Source organism: Nuphar pumila, chromosome 10, assembly GCF_984573655.1.
Source record: "Nuphar pumila chromosome 10, dmNupPumi1.hap1.1, whole genome shotgun sequence".
Taxonomy (NCBI): domain Eukaryota; kingdom Viridiplantae; phylum Streptophyta; class Magnoliopsida; order Nymphaeales; family Nymphaeaceae; genus Nuphar; species Nuphar pumila.
Genome location: NC_143258.1, coordinates 98,079,139 through 98,095,641, shown reverse-complemented (window position 1 = coordinate 98,095,641; position 16,503 = coordinate 98,079,139). Strand labels below are relative to the sequence as shown.

Sequence of the window (16,503 nt, the reverse complement as noted above, 5' to 3'; positions counted from 1 at the left end):
GCCATATATACTTAATGTCGCCAGTGTAAACCCATGGTGCACCCCTTACTCCTAGGGATTTGCCCGGCTTCAGCTGAGTAAGGACTTATCCCTTGACCTTATTAATGCAAGGGTTTTGACACTCATGGGAATGAAACCCGTCCACTGTGCCAAAGCCCTTGGGGGTGAGGTTGCCTTAGCTTATTTGGGATAAAGTTTTTTAATGTTAAAACAGATCTGACTTGCAGACTAATGACATCTGCTCTTGGTGTTAACTTCTCCCTAAACTCATTGTTAATGCGGCACCCACCCCAGCTTGATTGGCGATAAAAAGTACACCAAGTGAACCAGATGGTAAGAAGTTTGTCATTACAAATCACTTTAAGGACAAGATGGGTCATACTAAAAATGCTGAAAAATTCATGTAAAAAATCACTACCAAAAGTGAAAAAACTCTATATATATATTTCTCAAATGAGCACATCCTCTCTCCATTCACTACTACTAGCATATTCATGGCTTCCAAAAACAGTACCAGCCTTGCCTTTCTCATAGCATCGCTCCTTCTTTCAACCCTAATCATCCCTTGCTCTTCTTCTTCTTCCTTCAACAACTACCAAATCACCTCCTTAACATCCTTCTGCAACTCCACACCTTACCCATCTCGCTGCATTGAAACATCCAAGCTCTTCAACATTGGCATCCCCTCAATAAACATCAAACCTCCAGTAACCATCAAACCTCCAGTAACCATCATACCCACCATCCACATCTTTGGCAAGCAGGCCCTCCAGCAGGCCTACTCGGAGGCATCAAAGCTCACGAGCACGATCGCCACTCTAGAGTCGGCCGGCATCGTTGAGAAGCTCAAGGGGACCATCCAAGACTGCAAGGAACTTCACTACATCACACTAGACCTCCTCCAATCCTCCATCTCCGAATCCAACAAGCAGTCCTTCGAGGTGCAGGACGTTCTCACCAAGCTCAGCGCGGCGCTCACCAACAAAGATACATGTTTCGAAGGGCTACAGTCCGCATCTGGCCTCTTCAAGCTGCTCTTCGAAGCTAGCTTGAATTCGATCTATGAGCTTGTAAGCAACGCGCTCGCCGTCTTCGCGAAAGGCGCGACGAAGAAGAACTCGGCGGCAAAGACGAACAACCGGAAGCTGCTGGAGTTCCCTTCATGGATAAGTATGAAGAACAGGAAGCTTCTGCAGAGCTCAGGGTCAGGTGGGTATGACCCCAATTCTATTCTGATCGTTGCTCAGGATGGGAGTGGCAACTTCACCACTGTCTCAGACGCCATACTGGCCGTGCCCAAGAATAGCCTGAGCAGGTTGGTGGTTTATGTAAGGGAGGGGGTTTATGATGAGCACGTAGAGATACCAAGGAACAAGCCATACGTGGCCTTGTTGGGGGATGGAGTAGACCGCACCATCATCACAGGCAGCCGAAGCGTTGGTGATGGGTGGACCACCTTTAGGTCAGCTACCCTTGGTGAGTCTCTCTCTCTCTCTCTCTCTCTCATTTTAACTCCTTGGGATTAGGAGCTCGAATTTGAGTACCCTTCTGGGCTATCTTTGCCTTCTCAAAAAAAAAAAAGTTCTGGTTGTCCATCAATCCACTCGCGTAATTCCCACCTTTTTTTAGCGTGTTTGGTTCAGGCACATTCAATAGCATCAAGAATTTTATTTTGTGAAGCACTCTCTCTGAATAAAGGAGATCTTTACTTGACACAAAAAGGTCGGAAAATTCTGCTAGGTTCCACTAGTAAGAGCTGGGATGGCGCGGGTTGTCGTAGGTCTGTTTGCTTAGGGATCGATGAATCAATATAAATTGGAAACGGCCATGCATTGCGCCAGCCTGAATCGGATAATTCAAGAGTTTATTCCTATAAAATCAAGCATGTAGATCACATTTGTATGGTCAGATTTTAGAGAAAATAAAAAAACCTTTCAAATGCCGGTAGGCTGGCAGTAGGGTAGAATTTTTGAGGTCATTTCTATATGATAGGCATATATATATGCTATTAAAATTTTGAGGTCATTTCTAAATTCTAAATGTACAGATGTGATCTATGTGCTTGTTTTGATAGGAATGAGTTCTCGGAACATTTGATTCCATGCATGGATAGGTTCTTATAAGGTTTCAAAAATCAACAGACTACAATTTTCATAATTTTTTGAAGCTCCAAATACCAATTTTTCATCCAAAATGCATGATCCAAGTATTGATTTCTAGTAAATCAATCATTTTGAAGATATGTATGGGATTGAAATTGCTAAAAAACACTGAAAATCTATTAGCATATTTCATTTAACACCCTACCCATTTAACACACATGTATTACCCATATATATATTATTAGTAAAGGAATTTGTCTATAATGCACCAACATTTTACAATTCAAGTCACATAATTATGCTGGAAAGTAGTTATGCTGAACACATCTATATGATCAGACTCTTGAAAGGAAACTATATGGCTGAATAGTGCTGTACCTTTGTTAGTACTAAATGCATACGTGGGTTAAAGTTTGCTACAATCGTTTGTATGTGCAAACAAGTTAGCGAACTTTGTTTTTTTATTTTTTAGTCGAAATGACACTATGGATGCGATTTAGATGCTGAAATCACTAGAATCCAACCTGTGGATAGGTTTATTTTTGTGACGAAAAATATTGGACGGTTGTAAATACACTGATTTTTTTTACTCCAAAAAACACATTTTTTCATCCAAAAGACATAATCCAAAGGTCATTTCCCACTAAATCAAGCATGATAGGGAGATCCACGTCTGGTCTTATTATTATTTTTTTAGAATAAGAAAGTTTTATTAATAAGAGTTCAGAAAAGACGAAGAAGTTTCGTCTTAATATCAGAGAATTTACAAAGGAATTGCATCACCAAGTCAATCATGAACCAATTCAGCTGGGCATAGGTATAGTTATCCAAAAGAGGGCCCCAATCCAAACGTATTCTTATAGATCACATATCTCTTGTGTCGGCAAGATAAATATGTCTGAGCTTGTTGATTGGTTATATATGGAGACTCACTACAACAATTAAATGCAGCTGATAATATTGTGGTTCTTCCAAGCTGGCTGCCTCTGTAGCTTTATCCTCATGACGAAGGGCATCCAATCCCCCCCCCCCCCCAAGCGAACAAATTGACAGCCTTTTCTTGGTCTTGTGGGGGGTTTCACATGCCTTTTTAAGATGGCCCTCATGCTTCTAATGAGAAGGCCCTCAATAATGCTGTGAAAAGAGCAACTCTTCTGTGTGGGCACCGGATGCCATTCATTCTGAATAGGAAGTCTATATAAAGGCAACCTTGGTTGGATCACCAGCTAAGGCTCCATGGACCTGAGATTGCAAGGAAGCTCTTCCGGGCCCCACCAGTAATCCAGTGGTGTCAAAGCGCACTTGGGTAAGTTTGGTTCGATCTCATGAGATTAGAGTTCTCAGGAGATTTAGAAAGTGAATCTCATTTGCACAGCACCCCCAAAGCAACCAAAAGTGAGATTCGAGTTCTCATGAGATGTGCACAGCACCCCAAAAGCAAGCCTTTGCAAATGAGACCTCGTGAGATTCCAGTTCTCATGAGATTTAGAAAGTGAATCTCATTTTCACAGCACCCCACAAGCAACCAAACGAACCCGCTCCAAGTTCTTCTTTTCGAAGGAAAGAACAGTAGGACCAAGTACAAGCATGGGTCTGGCCTAAAAGGAACTGGGTTCTGCTGAACCATTGGGACCCCTACGAGCCTGGGGCTTTTACTACAAGTCCATGTTCAGTTTCATTCAAGAAGGCTCTGACTCAATTGGCATACTCGACCAAGGGGTTGCAGAGTCCCTTAAATATGAAGTTTTTGATAATTTCTTATTGATATGCAAACCATATTTGATGTGTTTGGCATCTCACGAAACATGACCAATTTCATGATTTCATTAGAATTGTTTCTTAAAAGTGTTAGTACTAGTTCAAAAGGGAATGATACATACAACCATGCAATGTGCAGCTGTGGTCGGCGAGGGATTTCTAGCACGCGATATAACTATCCGAAACACAGCTGGTGCATCTAAAGGTCAAGCTGTTGCCCTCCGTGTGGGTTCCGACCTATCCGCGATCTACAGGTGCAGCATACAGGGATATCAAGACACTCTATATGCTCATTCACTCCGGCAGTTCTACCGGGAGAACACGATTTCGGGCACCGTTGATTTCATCTTTGGTAATGCAGCGGCCGTCTTCCAGGCATGCCAGATTGTGTCGACGAAGCCAATGGCTGGCCAGTCGAATGCCATCACCGCACAAGGAAGATCCAATCCAAACCAGAACACTGGATTCTCAATACAAGGCTGCATAGTTAAACCAGATGATCTCCTACAAGCCAGCCTGGGAAGTGTCAAGACCTACCTTGGCCGGCCATGGAGGATCTATTCGCGAACTGCCTTCATGGAGTCTTACCTTGGTGAGCATGTTGATCCTTCAGGATGGTCACCATGGTCAGGTAACTTGCTTTCTCTTCTAGTAGCCATAGTGACCAAAGTCTTAAATGACAATTTAGTAATTAACTTAAAATCCAAAATCCATTCTATAATGCATTAAAACAGGGAACACATAAACAACAAGTTCATTGAACAGTTTGATCGGTGGAGTCTTGTATTTGGCTCTTTTGCAATATTAGAGATTCCTATCAATTTTAGGTCTGACCGGCCCATAGGAAACAAAAACTAAGAAAGTGGGCACTCCTTATTCTAATTCTCACTATGCAAAAAAGATATTTGAGCAAATATGCATCGAGTCAACTGCGTCATGAATAATTGCAAGGGTTGCCTTTATTTTTATTATTATTATTATGCCGAAGTTTCCCACCGAAGCTGATGATCTCTAGGTGGGGTCACCGACACCTAAGCCCTATGGAGCGTGCCATCTAAAGACACCCGCACATCCAGTGAGTCGCAAACCTGGGATGAAGGAGACTGTGCCCTATCCTAGTGACGGAGCTACATGCTAGCCAGGGTGCCCGCCCATCCTGACCCAAATGTTGTGTATCCCCCAAACTCACTCTCTCTCTCTCTCTCTCTCTCTCTCTCTCTCTCTATATATATATATATATATATATATATATATATATATATATATATATATATATATATATATGGGGAATGAAAACCTCCCAAACCTCTCCAATGAAAATTTTTGGTGGTTTTTTTTTTTTTAAATTCTGACAGGATAGATATATTCATCATGATTGATTTACTATAAATCAATACTTTGATCATGAATTTTGGATAGAAAAAATGGTATTTGGAAACTCAAAAATTTATGAAAATTGTATCTTGTTGATTTTGAAACTTATAAAAACCTATCCATGCATCAGAATCAAAGGTTACAAGAACTGATTCTTATAAAATCAAGCTCGCATATCTGTATGGTCAAAATAAAAAAATACTAAAAATCTAATAAAAACGTCCATTGAAGAGGTTTGGGAGAGTTTTCCATTGGGGAGGTTTTCATTCACATATATATATATATATATATATATATATATATATATATATATATATATATACAGTGAGTGGTATGTGCTTAATCGATATGTGTTTGATGAAAACAGACTATTGCAGAGCGTCCATCACATGCACAATGGACGCTCAATATTTTTTCTCCACTGAAAATGTATTTTTAGGTTTTTAGTGGCACTTGAAAATGTCACTAAAAATAAATTAACGCATCTTTTGGGGTTTTAACAGCATTTTTATGCATCGTTAAAGACCAAAAACACATTCTTTTGTGTTTATTTTTTTTACATTTTTTGCGCGCTGACCGTCCATTAAGCCCGCATGATGGGTGGTCAGCGCACATGCATTTTCATCAAGCATGGATGAATTATGAGAACTAGAATATGATCAACTAGAAATATGGGCATTTCTAACACTTTTTTTGCAAATCCAACCATGTGGATGTGCTTGACATGGTGAATTTGCTAGGAATTGTATTTTTTATGAAAAAATGTGATTTTTGAATGCTTGAATATTTATGAAGATTATGAACCATTGATTTTAAAGCCTTAAAAATTTTTGTTTATGCATCAAAATTGGACGTTTCAAGAGTAGGTTCTTATAAAACCAAGCATTTTGATCACATCTGTATGGTTAGATTCAAGAGAAAAGAACAAAAAATCCATGAAAATCGCAGTTCACACATTAGTTCTCATATTCCAGTGACTCTCTCTCTCTCTCTCTCTTTATATATATATATATATATATATATATATATATATATATATATATATATATATATATATATATATATATATATATATATATATATATATATATATATATATATAGATAGATATAGATATACTCCCAAAAGTAACATATTGGTCTCAATTATCTATATGTTTTTGTGGTTGCTGGAGGATTATTAAAACAAGATCATTGTACCTTAATTCAATTTTATTTTCTCCTGTTGATTAATTTTTCATGGGGTAGTTTTCTTGTTTCTAGCCAACACACCAGGAATTGCCAATTTGTCTAATTTTGTACAGGGGACATTGGCTTAAGCACCCTTTACTATGGAGAGTATGCTAACAATGGATCGGGTTCGGACAATGCCAACCGTGTCAACTGGCCGGGTTACCACATTATGGCCTATGATGATGCCACACATTTCACAGTTCCTTCTCTCATTCTTGGTGACCGGTGGTTGGACTCTACTTCGGTACCTTATAATGATGGCCTGTAAGAGTCAGCATGATCTGGAGGTCTTCTTCCGGGTGCGGTTTCTTTGGGTTATAAATAAAAAAGAAAATGTTGGTCACTGAATACTCCCCATAAAATAGCTGTCTACGATCAGCCTTAATCTGAACTATGATCGTGTTGGCAAGTCAGACTGTAAATTTTTCCTGCAAAAAGAAAGTTCTCTGTAAATTTGAGAATCCAGTGTTGTATTACATAGAAGAAGGATACATGCATTTCCCTTGTTTAAAACAACAGATCCTCGTAAATCTCATCTCCACTAACTTAAGCTTGTATTCCTTTTATTTTCCAATACTTCTCCATATTCGTTATACTGAAATAATTTGAACTTTAATTAGCTACTTCCTGTCAAAGTAGTAAATTATGATACTACAATTTAACATAACTTTCTTTTTAAGATTGAACTTGGTATGGATAAAAGTGGTTGAAAATGATGACTAATTAACTTTAATTAAACATATTTTTTGTTGCCAATAAGAGGATCAGGGTGATTCTCCAACCAAAAGGCTATTCAATAAGTATATGAGTATTAGACCATCATTTGAGTCACTTTGGACTGCTAGAAACACAAACTTTATTACAAAAGTCCATCATTTTGAAGGCGAAATTATAGTTTTGGATTTTATGCTATATTATTTTCTAGCCTTTACTAGTTTTGGACATTTATAAGGTTCTTTTTATGGTGACAAGCTATTCAATAGTTTCTTTATTGGGAATTAAAAAGGGTAACAATTACTTCACTACCTAGGTTTCATGTATTAACTTAGAATTCGAGTATGGAAAAAGGTTACCGAAAATTATATTGAATAATGCTATTGCACAGAATAGCCTCAAGATATCACAATATTTCTCGAATATCCATCTGTTTGATTTTTGCCGAATAAAGGGGTATTTCTGATGAATTTACCCTTTCGCTAGAAAGGAAAAAAGTGGTTTCCTGCCTTTAAAAGGGTATCTGAAATTCGCCTTGGGAACCAAAAAGTGAAACTCTAGATTTAGAGTCATGATGACGTAGAAAGGAGTTTCGCAGGAAAGGAATAGCGGCAAAATTTGCTTTTTTGCTTTCCAGTAGAAGGGTAAAATCATCATAAATACCCTCATACAACAACTACCCCTTCATCCCAAAACAATTGGGGTCGGCAATATGAACCAAAAAAGAAAATAAGAAATAACCTCATATTTGGCAAAAATAGAGCGGGTGGATATTCAAAGAATATTGCGATATCTTGTAGCTATTTTATGCGATAACATTATTCTTATCATTTTCTGAAAAAACTTATTATTGACCAATGAAGTTCTGCCCTGAATTCAATATCATCTTGTGGATTCAAAACTTATAAGTAAATGTTCTTCTCGGCTTCCCCTATTTATACTATGCTAAATGAATTACATATAATCAGAAGTTGCACTTTATAATACACACAACAAAGATTTAGTGAGATCATTCTTAGAAGTCTCACCTTCAGCAGATGGGTCATAACTCGGTGGGTATCATTGGGTCAGGTTTGATCCTGATCTGACCCATACCAAACACTACAGTATCCAGGTTTGATGATAAAGAAGGACATCCAATTAAAAATCAGGTCGGATCTAAAGGGTCTGATTAGTATATGGAGCTGGGTATGGTTTATAAAATTTCATACCAGACACTGGTCCGACCCCAGTTTTGAGTAAGACCCTTGATTTTTCAGTATAAAAAATAAAAAAATATCATTTTACTGGGTATAGACAGGGTGTGGTTCATGTATTATGGGACTCGGGTATGTTTTTTTTTATGGCAGACTTGAATGGACCTGGGTTTGGAACAGATAGATACCCACACCTCTAAGTCAAATATGGGTTCAGACTCACATGGGTCCAAATCAGATCCGACCCATTGATACCCCTGACTCGTAGCACATGAGATGGTAAGTCATGATGAATACCCATACAGCAGCCTCAACAAATGATATGGGGATGATGGTTACTTTTGCTATGTAAACCCATTCAAGACAATGGCAGTAAGGCCAAAACATAGTGCACCAGTATGTGCCGCCTACTTTTGCTTGTCTTGGGTGAAGGAAAGACAGGAGAATCATTCATCTGTGTTGGAGAAATCTCTTGATTCAATGCTCAACAAGATCTAGTCAATGCTTTGTCATTTCAATTGGCCTACGCCAACTCTAAGGCAAGACTGGACAATTCTACTCTAGACGTGATTGGTCTTCGTTCCTCTTTTTCTCTTCTTCCATGTCCTTTTCTAGGAGAGGGTGGTGTATGTTCGCCCCCGATGATTCACTGAATCCCACGCCTGTGTTCGGGGCTTTGAATGAGCACCACGTATACAAGCACATGGGGCTCGTATTCCTGTGTATGTTGACATAACTTTGCATCGGACTCTGGTGTTGTTGCAAAGACTTAAGTACCCTTTATTGCTATTCTTCTCATAAAGTGATGGTTTGAGAAAATGACAAAAATGTCCTTCATTCAAAAAAGAAAAAACAAATAGTTCAAAAAAAGGACAAACATGTCCTCCATCCAGAAAGTCGAGGATGATGTTGACTCTTCAAAGTCTTCTTCTTTTTTTGTTCAAAAAAAGGACAAACATGTCTTCTTCTTCTTTCTCCGTAAAACACTGTAAAACTCTTTCTCTCTCTAGAGAAGAAATCAAGGGAAACAAAGAGTTCTTTCTGGAGAAGGCCATGAACATCAACCCTCTCACTCTTTCTCTCTTCTCTCTCTACTTTTGTGCACATCCAACAGACGATCCTACATTGCTCCATCGTCATCTTCTTCTTCTTCCTTCTTCGTAAAACACTATAAAACTCTCTCTCTCTGTAGAGAAGAAATCAAGGGAGGTAAAGGGTTCCTCCTGGAGAAGGCCATGAACACCAACCCTCTCACTCTCTCTCCCTTCTCTCTCTACTTATGTGCCTGATTTAGAGTTTTTGCCCTTACAGGAGGGGGGTCCGGGGGCTCCCCCCCGGCGCGGATCCCACTGCGCGGTCAGCGGGCGAGGGTCCAGGGGGGGCCGCCCCTGGCGGGGGCTCGGGGGGCAGCGCCCTCTGGACCAAATTTTTTTTGGGCCTTCCAACAATGATTTGTAGTATTATCGGGCTTTCCTACAGCAATTTGTAGTATTTGTAGCGTCTTCCGTAAATCGCGAAACGCTATAGCGATTTGTAGTGTCTTCCGTAAATCGCTATAGCGATTTGTAGTGTCTTCCGCAAATCGCGAAACGCTATAGCGATTTGTAGTGTCTTCCGTAAATCGCTATAGCGATTTGTAGATCCGCAAATCGCTATAGCGATTCGCAAATCACTATAGCGATTTGTAGTGTCTTCCGCAAATCGCTATAACGATTCACAAATCGCTATAGCGATTTGTAGTGTCTTCCACAAATCGCTATAGCGATTTGTAGTGTCTTCCACAAATTAGGACCAACTTGTCAGAGCCATATCTCCCTAACCGGAGGTCATATTCCAAATCCGTAAAAAGTGGTGTCTTCGTTATTGAGTCTAGTTTATTTTTGTAAATTTTCAGCAATTTCTATTATCATTTCATTCCCCATTTTAACTTCAACGATACATTACAACCACAATCATCAAAAGAAAGATTGCCCAAGCTAAGAGTCACCGTTCTCGCCCTCCTCCTCGACAGCAACCCAGTCGGTGCAGTCGCGCTGAGGATGGCCAGCAGAAGCTCCACCACGTCGTCTTCCTCTCCCTAGCGAGGAGGTCTCAGCGGAGCCATCGTTCCGGTGACGGGTGTTCATCTCGTTCTGGTGACGGGTGTTCTACGAAATGTAAATCCCCCCTTCTGTAAGGGCAAAAGGCCATGAACACGCTGGGAGGAGCCCTCAGACCCCCCTTCTGTAAGGGTAAAAGCTCTGAATTAGACTCCATAACTCTTCAAGTTGAATGATGCTACCCACACTGGGAGGAACTCTCAGACCCCCCTTTCTGTAAGGGTAAAAACTCTAAATCAGACTCCACAACTCTTCAAGTTGAATGATGCTACCCACGCTGGGATGAGCCCCCAGACCCTCCTCCTGTAACGGTAAAAACTTTGAATCAGGCTCCACAACAGTCAATGTGCAGGTCAGTCGGTGCTTGATGGAGCAATGTATGATCTTCTAATGGATGTGCACAGAAGCAGAAATAGAAGGGAGAGAGAGAGAGTGAGAGTTGAATGATGCTACCCACGCTGGGATGAGCCCCCAAACCCTCCTCCTGTAAGGGTAAAAACTTTGAATCAGGCTCCACAACAGTCAATGTGCAGGTCAGTCGGTGCTTGATGGAGCAATATATGATCTTCTAATGGATGTGCACAGAAGCAGAAATAGAAGGGAGAGAGAGAGAGAGTAAGAGGGTTGATGTTCATGGCCTCCTCCAGGGGAGATTTCTTTCTCGGATAATCCTGCAGTGCAGAGACTGGGTCTTAAATAATCATCTTCGGGGCACTTAAGTCTTTACAATCACTCATTTTCAAGAGCCGTCATTTTTTTTTGCACCAATGGAGGAGAGGGTACTTAAGTCTTTGCAATCGCATCAAACTCCAACGCTAATTAATGCTGACAAACATAGGGACACGAGACGCACATGCTTACATACGTGGTGCTCTTTGGGACCCCCGATCATGAGATGTAGCTAACTGCCCTGTTCGGGGGGGGGGGGGGGAACATATAACCTGCTTCGCTTTTCTAGTCATGGTTTTTTGTTGGTTTTCTCTCCTTGCCTAGGGATGGCAGTGGACAAGGTCTCCATCACTATCACCTCTAAAAGTTTTGCCATCCATCCCCACTTTCATCCTCGCACGAGTTTTGATTTTAACCTTCATCTCCAGTTCATTTTCTGTTTTATGTTTTTCATCCCGGGTCCAAACGGGATGAGGTGGGGGCGAAGCTTCATTTTTACGGTCCTTCAGCCGCTGCCGCCTTTCGCCGTTAGAGAGATAAATGGGAGCTTGCTTAACTCATTAAAGGAAGGAGATGAAGGAGAGAGGAGAGATCCAAGAAAGGGCTTTATGATTTTATAATATGTATAAGGGTATAAAAATAATTTCTTTAACAGAAATGGGGGACGGGACGAGGCAGGGTGGGGCAAGAGTAAGTTCATCCCGGACTCCATCCACACATGGGTTTTGATTTTAACCCCGTTCCCGATCCATTCTTCGATTCATGTCCACCATCCCTGATCCAAGTAAGGGGAGGTGGGGTGGAGCCCGGTTTTCCTTTGGTCCACTGACATCCCTATCCTTGCATCACCAAGTGGCATCAGCATATTCTACGAGGTTGGTAAGTGCACTTCTCCTTGTGGTGTGACGTTGCAGGTTCAAAACCCCAGCCATACGTTGAATAATAACTGGTGGGGGCAGACTAACCCCAGCTTGCAAAACAAAGCATATCGGAATCCAATTTGTATGGATCGAGCTACTTCATACTAATTATATGAAGTTAGCTCAACCAAAATCTTTGTAGAAATTATCATCGTTATAGGACTTGTTTGGATGACACTCAAAATCAGGTTATAAATTTGGTTTTGGGTGTAAACCTGGTTTTCATTCGTTTATATTTGGATATAACAAACATGGCTTTCATGGAAACCAGGTTAAAAAAAATAGGGTACCCTCGGTTTATCGGGTTACCCTTCCTCACTCACCACACGACCTTCCCTCCCCAACCCCAACTCTCTTCTCTCATTTCTCACCACCCAAAATCAAAACCCAGGCCATCCCATTTCCGACCACTCACTAGCCAGAAAATGGATGGGCTGGAACCGTCTGGTGAGGGCGCTACCAACCGGTCGTTTTTCGGCTGGTGATCAGTCAGAAATCAGAGTTTTTTATTTCATGTGTCCGGCCATTTTCCAACCAGCCGCTGACTGGGTAATGGCCGGGCTGGTGCCACCGGTAACGGTGTCACTAGCCTGGTCATTTCTTGACCGGCGGCTAGCCGGAAAATGGCCAGGTCTTTTTTCTTTTTAATTTTTTCTAAGGTTTTTTTTTTACATTTTTTCTTGGTTTAGGCTATCCAACCATTTACCAGCCAAAAATGATGCTTCTTTAGTCAGGTGGCACTAGCTCAGCCATTTTTAAGTAGGTGTTTTTTTTCTTATTTTTTTGACCATTTTAATGTTTTTTAACGATATTTTTGTTTTTTATATGCAGCCACTTTGAGTCCAGCCTGTCCATTTCCTGGCTAGCGGCTTGTTGGAAGATGGCCTAGTCTTTTTTTTTCTTATTTTAGGCTATTCGGTTATTTTTGGCCGAAAATGGTCAGATTAATACCCCTAGCAGGGTGGCACTATTTTTCTTATTTTTGACATTTTTTATGGTTTTTAACGATTTTTTTTGTTATTTCAAGCTACTTTCCGGCTACAAAATGGCCGGACTGGTGCCTCTCATATCAGGCGCCACTAGCTCGGATATGTCTCAGCTGGTGTCTGGATGGAGAATGGCCCAGCCATATTTTCCTTTTTTTATAATTTTTAACATTTTTAAGGTTTATTTTTTAACCTCAATGCCCACATAAATAAAGCTGAAAATGTGGCCTCCTATAGTAGCAGCGGTGAGAGGGTTGATGAAGCAGGTTAATGTGGACCCCCCTCAGAAAGTAAATGTAAGTGAGAATCATATAGCTGGATCAACTACGAATATCGTTCTGAAGTCTAATGTTGCTCTCCATGCGGAAGAGAAAGTGCAAGCTTCGACGAAGAGGTCGCAGTGGGAAAGAAGGTCCCATGTACATATATTGCTACTATCAATGAATGCAATTGATTAATTTATTATGTATGTATGAAACATGTAGAAATTCATTAAAATTGACTGATTTTATTGGTTAAATAGTAATAGTGATATATATATTGCTACTATCCATTAATGCAATTGAAATTGAAATTACTATTTTACGTATATACATTTAATCATTAAAATTTATTGAAATTGACTAATTTCAATAAAATTAATTTGGATTGTAGGATTCTCAGCCAATTGATTTATAAGATCCAACATCTTACATGCACCAATTCTATTGAAACCAAGCACACCAATAGTTTTTAATACTAATAGAGAAAGTGAAGGAGTTGTTGGATCAAATGCATTTTTTAAAATTCTTAAAGATCACATCATCGAACATCAGTCACCCCTTCTTAGAGGTCATTGTACAGTTTTGGAATCCGCAATCAACACATTCCAGTTCGGAGATCTTGAGATGACTATCACTGTAATACCCATAATTTTTTTGGGGTTTTGAAATAAATAAAGTGAAAAATATCTTGCCATTTAAATTGTTAAATTAGTCATTAATTATCGATTAAATAGAAATTATTTAGCGATAATATTCTGGCATTTACTTAAGTCATTTGACATATTAATTATGGATTTAACAAGGTTTTTGAAAGATGTATTCAAGTTAAACTATCTGAATATAATGTTAGGTTTACAAGGTTTTATGAGGTGTTCAAAAATCCAAATTATGTATGGGGTTCTTGGTTTTGGACCCAACTCAAGACTTGGATTAGATCCACCAAGATACAAATGGATCCATCTTGACAATTATCTTTTAATTTTGGATTTGCATTATGAAGACTTTTATTCTAGATCCAGATTGAAGGAGCCGGCCTAAATGCATTTAGGTTGGTTTGTGACCCATTTAAAAGGATCCACATGGGTTGGATTGGATCCATTTGGTGGATCCAATCCAAGTCCCATCTTCTCATAACCCACAATGAGTTGAGTTTGGATCTAATTGGATCCCAACCCAAGACATCCCATCACTTGCCGCACACCATACCTCCCCTACACCCACTTTCCTCTCCAACCTTGTACCCCCCCCCCCCTCTCTTCCTTCCTATTTAAACCCTCTCTACTCTCTCACTCTCCACACTCCCAACTCTCTCAAGTCCCTCTCCCTCACTTTGGTCTTTTTCTCCTCGTGAGATCTCTCTCTCTCTCCCCTCTCATGGATCTCTCCCTCTTGCTTGTTTCAGCCAAACTAAACCCAACTCGGTTCAGCCCAACCGAACCGAGCCCAACTCGACTCATACCAAATGAGCCCAACTCGGCCCAGCCAAATTGAGCCCAGGTGAAGAACCACACATATTTTGAGGTATTTCGCACCTTTGACACAAATACCGAGGCATGAGCAAGCTTTCACCTATATTCAAATTCACCAAAAAACTGCATGTATTTCAAGGTAGAGAAATATATATGGTGTTCATATTTGTATGGTTCTGATATATATATATATATACTAAATGTTTTAAAAATATGCATGTTTGTATCTTGATTTATGAATATATGTTTCATATATTGATTTGCGTACTCATACTTTATTTATTTATGCTTGATTTATTTACGTACACATAATTTGATTTGCATACACATACTTTATTTACTTACACATGATTTATTTATGTATGCATAATTTGATTTATGTATAATTCTTTATTAATTTATGCATATTTGCTCTTACAAGCGTGTGATTTATTTACATATGTATAATTTGATTTATGTGTGATGCCTTATTTACTTACGCATATTTACATTCATGTATGAATATTTCATTTATGAATGCATGTTTGTATAATTCTCCTTCAATTATTGCACCATCCCCTTTGAGTATCATTTCAGTTAGTCACACAAGGTATTAAAATCTATAAAATAATAAACCCCCATGTGGTATTAGCTGACTCGTCAGTTTTTCACTTGTAGGGAGAGTAATTCTGAAAACAAAGACTTAAATGTACACAATTACCTGAATGAAATATATGCCTTGTTAATGTGAACTCTTTTTTAATAATGACATTTATCTTTGGTGAACCATATACAATAACATGTTTGAAATTGATAAGTTTTATTACAATTATTGATAATACCAAGATTTCATTGAATGCATGATTGTTCATCATATGCATATTAGTTCTTTATAAATATATGACATTGTTGTACCTATCAGACTAGATGTAGTTTGACCTCTTATCATTTCAGGTGATGAGTAGACTATTGTTACAAACGATGACGCAGACCAGTCAAAGAATCACAATTCTACTTAATTTTGTTTCTTGAATGTGCTTAATATTTTGAAATATTACTTATTAAACAATATTTAATTCAATTATGTTTCAAAATGAAATGTCTTGAAAAGTTTCCTTTCTCTATTTTTAAATCTGAGTGTGGAAACAGACCTAGATCTAATAAGATTAGGATCCAATCTTCAATGTCATGTAGTTTTCTATAACCCGCACAAAGTTTGCTAACTTAGATCTTTTTGAATAATTTTCTATTATACTTTCATATTAACTCTAAAAAGTGATCAATTACAAAAGTTTTAATTTTTTTCTAAAATTTTCTAAGAGGAATTTTCGGGCATTACAATCACGTTCAAAGACGTGAGACAAATCACCAAACTGAAGTGTCATGGAGAATTAGTGGACAATGATGAAAATCTTTTTATCACTTATTTGATATTTATTTGCAAGCAAATGATGATGTGTTCAAATCTGATAAGATCAAGTTTTCATGGTTTAGGAGCTACTATGACTCCAATAAAGTAAGGAGGATGAAGGCGAAACTATCATGTGTTAGAGGGAAGTGCAATAGTATGGTGGACAAGTCGATGAGGGCATTTTTGTTATACTTCTTTAGCTCATGCTTATTCATCGACATTGGTGGGAAGTCAGTTCATGTATCGTACATCAAATTGTTGAAAAACCTAGATCGCGTCGATCAATATGCATGGGGAGAAGCCACACTTGCACACCTGTATACAAGTTTGA

At 39.1% G+C, this 16,503-nt stretch overlaps 1 pseudogene across 1 annotated transcript; it reads left to right on the top strand.

Moving 5' to 3' along the window:
• Positions 1-494: 494 nt before the first annotated feature.
• Positions 495-6,979, top strand: LOC149827527 (putative pectinesterase/pectinesterase inhibitor 12 pseudogene; annotated as a pseudogene). The gene is made up of 3 exons (XR_016434681.1): positions 495-1,476; positions 4,000-4,491; positions 6,538-6,979. The product of XR_016434681.1 is annotated as a putative pectinesterase/pectinesterase inhibitor 12 pseudogene (transcript).
• Positions 6,980-16,503: the final 9,524 nt, after the last annotated feature.